Genomic DNA, 6,566 nt, shown 5'->3' with positions numbered 1-6,566 from the left:
CTTACATGAATCACTGCCATAAGTCAGCTTCTGCACAGACTTAGGATGGACATCAGCCATGACCCACGCACAGCACAAACACAGATCCAAAGCTGAATGGACTGGTTTCCAGGACTCAGCACAACCGGTCACACGCCTCCTCTGCAGCCTTGTGGGGACAGCGCAGCACGGCTTGTGAGGGCAACAGCTTCATCTGAGAGGCATGGGCTCAAATCGTGCCTCTTCCGCATGCTAGCTTTATGACTGAGAAGGTCACGAGACTCAGTTTTTACGTCTGGCAATGCCCAGAACCTGGTAAGTGCTCAGTGTTAGCTACTGTTTTAACAAAGGCCCCAGTATTGAAGGGGCTTCACTGGTGGCTCCGTTGGTGGTCTGCCTGCAGCGCAGGAGACCCAGATTCGATCTCTGGGTCCAGAAGATCTCCTGAAGAAGGAAATGTCAATGCACTCCAGGATTCTTGCCTGGGAAATCCCATGAACAGAGGAGCCTGAAGGGATACAGTCCATGGGCTTGCAAGATTAAACCATCACCACCAGCAGCATTTAAATTGTGGGGATTTAGTTCGTGCTCTAGTTTGCTGTAGGTCAGTCAATTTAATCAAGTTATTGATGGATCTGGAAATAAATAATGAGAACATTTGTCCTGGGGGAAAGGAATCTCACATAGTCACTTGCTCTGCCCACAGCCACCTTTCTATTTCCGATTCAAGGGGCCACTACATGTAATCCTCCCCCCCACCCCCAGAATCTGGGAGAACAGGGCAATAGGGAACAGCAGGAATATCACTCACCAATCAGGAATCTGTTCTGTGTACAGTGGGGTCTGGTCCTCCCTTAACTGTATATCTGTTGGACAATCCAGAGTGACTTTTAGAAAGTTAGGATGCTGTGATTCTTGTTTGTTATGAGAAACAATATTTAAAAGTGATTTAAAAACACGTCTGCTATGAAAGTGCAGTAGGAGGGTGTGTGATCCTCACCAGCTATCATCTCTGTAACAGGAACTTCATAGGATTGTTATGAAGATCAGGCACAGTGCCTTCTGCAAAGCACAAGCAGCACCTGAACTTTGAAAGTGCTATGAGCTGTTTGTCAGTAAAGCCAAATGAATAAATGTACTTATTTTGTGGAAAATCAACTGAGAAATGAAGCTGCCTGTCTGCATATGTACACACACATTCAGCGTGTGACTAATAGTAATAGCTACAAAAGTATGCAATGATAGGGTGAATGAGAAGAGAAACTGGACTGTAGGTCAACTGACTGAAGAACTCTCAGTTAGACACGTGAAACTGCAGAGTGCAGAGCTGCGTTGGCAGAGAATAAAAATTCGGAGAGAAAATTAAATGATGTGAATGGCTGTGGACATCTGGGTAGATTTTTTCCCCCAACTCTTTCCAAAAGAGCATCTGTTTCTGTTCTTAAGCTGATTGCCAGGAAAATAACCATGTAACAGCTGTCACTCAAATAATCGGATCCCAAACCTATCTTTCTGGTCCAGTGAGGGCAGAAGACCCGTAGGCAAAAAAAACCCTTATCCAAAGTCGACCAAATACCAAGTCACTGACCCTCCCCTTGTTTCACTCTGAAAGGCAGAAAGTTATCGAGAAAGAATTATTCCTTGAGGGACCTGGGAAGGACTAACTGGGCAGAAAGTCTCCATGAAAGTGGTGCCATAGAAAGTATTCACTTGCATGAATAAGGCCCTTGGATAAAAGTAAATACACTAAGGAATAAAAATATTATGGGTTTTCAGCTTTAGGATGAATACTGCTTCCTTACCAAATTTATGAGCTCGGTTTCTCTCAGAAAATGAGGGTGTTGATGACACAGGTGGAGGTGCAATTTGTGAGCAGAGGGTGTGGCCTCGGGCAGTTCAGTTGGGACGCTGAAGGCCAAGTGTTGGGGAGCGGGGAGACCCCTGCAGAAGCAGAGAGCAGAGTCCAGGAAAAGGGAAGGGGCAGAGAAAGGTGTGGGAAGGAACCCATGCTGTGAAAACCTCATTTGAGGAAGCCTGTGTGTCTTTGTCAAAGGAGGGCTCCAGGCCAAACCCACAGGCACAACAATAGCTTGCTGTTGCTGTCGGAGGAGAGAAGTCCCGGGCTCTGGGAGGGGAGGGACTCTCATTCTCAAGGCTGTGGCCAGCTCTGCCAAGGACACGTCCCCACGACGCACAGGAAGAGCTCCTGTGCCTGAAATCACAGAAGGTTGGGAAACTGAGCCCGCCCCAGCTCTGCCAGGAAGCTCTGTCCTGCCGCGGGCCACCCAGGGAGTGACTGTGCTAAAATTCCACTCTTGCCTCACATGTTTCCAGAAATTTCAGTTTTAGGAAACGAAAGTAACTGCTGTGGAGAAGCTGAACTTCCTACCGTGTTGAAACAGCCCCAGGCTGGCAAAGTCTTCGTGCAGGAAGCCAGCCCAGAAAGCGGGGACCTGAAAAGGGAAGCTGGCGAGACAGCGGGACTGTCAGGCCCCTACAGGCATCCAGGCCTTTGCTTTCTGTCAGTTCAGTTCAGTTCAGTCGCTCAGTCGTGTCCGACTCTTTGTGACCCCATGAATCACAGCACGCCAGGCCTCCCTGTCCATCACCAACTCCCGGAGTCCACTCAAACTCATGTCCATCGAGTCGGTGATGCCATCCAGCCATCTCATCCTCTGTCGTCCCCTTCTCCTCCCACTCCCAATCCCTCCCAGCATCAGACTCTTTTCCAGTGAGTCAACTTGATGCATGAGGTGGCCAAAGTATTGGAGTTTCAGCTTTAGCATCAGTCCTTCCAATGAACACCCAGGATTGATCTCCTTTAGAATGGACTGGTTGGATCTCCTTGCAGTCCAAGGGACTCTCAAGAGTCTTCTCCAGCACCACAGTTCAAAAGCATCAATTCTTCGGTGATCAGCTTTCTTCACAGTCCAACTCTCACATCCATACATGACCACAGGAAAAACCGTAGCCTTGACTAGATGGACCTTGATTGGCAAAGTAATGTCTCTGCTTTTTAATATGCTATCTAGGTTGGTCATCACTTTCCTTCCAAGGAGTAAGCGTCTTTTAATTTCATGGCTGCAATCAGCATCTGCAGTGATTTTGGAGCCCCCAAAAATAAAGTCAGTCACTGTTTCCACTGTTTCCCCATATATTTCCCATGAAGTGTTGGGACCAGAGGCCATGATCTTTGTTTTCTGAATGTTGAGCTTCAAGCCAACCTTTTCACTCTCCTCTTTCACTTTCATCAAGAGGCTTTTGAGTTCCTCTTCACTTTCTGCCATAAGGGTAGTGTCATCTGCATATCTGAGGTTATTGAAATTTCTCCCGGCAATCTTGATTCCAGCTTGTGCTTCTTCCAGCCCAGCGTTCCTCATGATGTACTCTGCATATAAGTTAATAAGCAGGGTGACAATATGCAGCCTTGACGTACTCCTTTTCCTATTTGGAACCAGTCTGTTGTTCCATGTCCAGTTCTGACTGCTTTGCTTTCTGTCAGCCCTACTTATGCAGCGTGTCCTTTTATCAGGCATGGAGTTTGTGGCAGGGTGACCAGCACAAAGTCGTGGCCGCTACCCTTCAGAAGCTCACAGTTTAAAACAAGAACAAAGACAAAAAGGAGACCCACAGATACAGGCAGCAGTCTCATGGGTGCCAACGGGGAGCAGTGGGGGGTCACAATGGGAGAGGGGGGTCAGGGGCACACCCCCAGGTGTAACATGAAGAGGACACAAGGATGTAGCGTGCGGCACAGGTGTTACAGCAATATTCTATGACAACTTTCCTTGGAGGATAATCTATAAAAGTGCCAATCACTACGCTCAACACCTGAAACTAGTTTGATACTGTAAGTCAAATATACTTCAGTCGAGAACAAAAATTCAGTCTTATGGGTGCAAGTAATTCCAAGAGGAACAACATGAACATTACAAATGAGGCGGCAGTCTCTCCGCATCCCCCTGAGAGAATTGTGAACCCCATTTTGCAGATGGGCAAATAGAGGCTCATAGAGGTCAGAGGATCTAGTAAGAAACACAGTCAGGATCTGCCTTCCAGACGCCTATTCTTTCTGTTAGCTGACTTGGTCTCTACCACATGCGTGTCACCAGGGTGAGCGCTCGAACACCTGTTTACATGGGTGAAGAGCTGCACAAACAATAGACAGATTGGCCAAAGGCAGTAGAACGGAAAGTGACCGGAAACGGGGGCCCCTCTCTTACGGGGTCCATGGTCTTGTGCATGTCAGTGTTTCTGGGTCTGTTTCTTGAGAAAGCTACATTTTTGCAGGGTTGCTAAGATAAACTTAGGTGGTAGAAGCGAAAAGTAGTTTGTAAGTTAAAACCACTGTTCCCATGTTTAATATTCTTACTACTACTTTTCAGCTTTGGAAGCAAAGAGCAGGCATGCTGACTGCCCGGCTGGAAAGCTGTGCGTTCCCCAAGTTCCGGCTCCTCCAGTACACACCCCACTGTGAGTGCAGCCTCCTCACCCTGCCCTGTGGAAAGCAGGGCTCAGTGAACCACACAAAATGCTGCTGCTCCAGCTGCTGCCATGGCTGAGAGAGAAGTTGGTCTCGTGTTCTGTCAGTATCCGTGGGACTGTGACAAGCCAACAGGTTGGCTTGCAGTTGGGAGAGAATTCAGACACGATCACTTCAGGACCGTGCTATATTAGTTTCCTATGACTGCTTTAACAAATTCCTGCAAATGTAGTGTCTTAAAACAACAATTTTTTTTATCTTACAGTCTTGGAGGTCAGACACTCACAGTGGGTCACACTGAGCTAAAATCCTTCCCAGAGAAGAGTCCATTCCTTGTCTGACCTTCCAGAGACCAGCTGCATCCCTAGGACATGCCTCCATCCTACAGCTTCAAGTCCTTCCTCTGACCTCAATTCTGAGGCCCTGGCCTCCTGCTTTCACTTAAAAGGACACTTACATTTACACTGGGCCCACCCAGAGAGTCCGGAATAATCTCCCCATTTCAAAACCAACTGATTAGCATCCTTAAGGGCTTCCCGTACCTCAGCTGGTAAAGAGTCTGCCTGCAATGCAGGAGACCCTGGTTCAATTCCTGGGTTGGGAAATTCTCCTGGAGTAAGGATAGGATACCCACTCCAATATTTTTGCCTGGAGAATCCCTATGGACAGAGGAGCCTGGTGGGCTACAGTCCATGGGGATGCAAAGAGTCAGACAACTCAGTGACTAAACACAGCACACAGCATCCTTAATTTCATCTGCAGCCTTAATTCCTCCCTGCCATGTAACATAACATATTCACAGGGCCCAGGAATTAAAACATGGACGTCTTTGGGAGGCCACTACCTTGCCTATCACGAGTTACGGTAGGAGAGGAATCCAGAAGTGTGACAGCTGGCAAAGGGAAGCCACTCTGCAATATAACACTGCCACAAAACATCTACACATTTGAGTCAGGCTGTCTCACTCTCCTGCATTGCTCAGGGGAATTATAACCGTCACTATGGAATAAATCCGTATAATGTGGTTATGGCGTGCGTGAGAAATGGCTTTGCTGTAAACTGAGGCCTGTCCTCGTGGCTTCCATTTCGAGGCTCTTACTTGACAACCAGTAAGACTATGAGACTTCATGTTCATTATGTAGCCTGTGTTGTAAACCAGACTATTCAAGACATATTCTCAAATTTTGGCAAAAATACTAATAGCCATTTTCTCATGACACGGTTAAGACCAATGAAAGTTTTGTTGTATTTATCTTATTAAGAAATACTCATTTATATTATCATATTTTTTGTTTTAGCATAAATTTAGTTCTACCATGGATCAAATCATATCATCTTCGTGTATAATGAACACTGGAACTCAGTAATAATTTTATGGGGCTTCCCAGGTGACTCAGTGATAAAGAATCTACCTGCCAATGCCAGAGACACAGGTTCAATCCCTGGGTTAGGAAGATCCCCTGGAGAAGGAATTGGCAACGTACTCCAGTATTCTTGCCTAGAGAATCTCACGGACAGAGGGGCCTGGTAGGCTACAGTTCATGGAATCATAAAGAGTCAGACATGATTCAGCAACTAAACAATAACAACAACAAATAATCCATGACAGAGCTTTACTTGCTTTAGACTTTTCAAAACATATTTAACATTGTATTTAAACGAGTTTATTATGGGTAAGTATCTTTCCTAAGTTAAAACAATTTTTTTCCATTTATTCATTCATCCATAAATATTTATTGAGTGCCCTATGTTCCAAGCAATGCTGGAGAAACCAATGAAAAAACAAATGTCTGCCCTCATGGAGCTTAATTCTTCTCGGGTGGGTGGGGAGGCCAACATGGCGGCTTCACTGCGTCCTGTGTTCAGTCTCATTAGGCTGAAACCCAGAGACTGACGGGGCTCTCATTACTGCCTAAACCAGGGAAATCACTTCTAAGATTTCTCGGGTTTTTGGCGGCCTGCCTTTCCTGAAGCTGCAGGTTGAGGACTTCAGTTCCCCGCTCAGGCTCACTGTTGTCTCCTGGGGTGTACTGCGTGTCTCCAGTACGACCACTGGCTTTACGACAGCTGCTTCCCCAAAGCTGGCGGTCGAGACAGAGTCGCT

The 6,566-nt window shown here is 46.7% G+C and overlaps 1 long non-coding RNA gene across 1 annotated transcript; it reads right to left on the bottom strand.

The window, feature by feature from the left end:
- Positions 1-506: 506 nt before the first annotated feature.
- On the bottom strand, positions 507-1,872 carry LOC148774806 (uncharacterized). The gene is made up of 3 exons (XR_016035333.1): positions 1,782-1,872; positions 791-845; positions 507-614 (listed from the first exon to the last, which is right to left on the bottom strand). It is a non-coding gene; the product is annotated as an uncharacterized LOC148774806 (long non-coding RNA).
- Positions 1,873-6,566: the final 4,694 nt, after the last annotated feature.

Source organism: Moschus berezovskii, chromosome 19, assembly GCF_049115385.1.
Source record: "Moschus berezovskii isolate FMDL1 chromosome 19, NW_MosBer_1.0, whole genome shotgun sequence".
NCBI classification, from domain to species: Eukaryota; Metazoa; Chordata; class Mammalia; order Artiodactyla; family Moschidae; genus Moschus; species Moschus berezovskii.
This window is presented reverse-complemented; position numbering and strand designations above follow the sequence as displayed.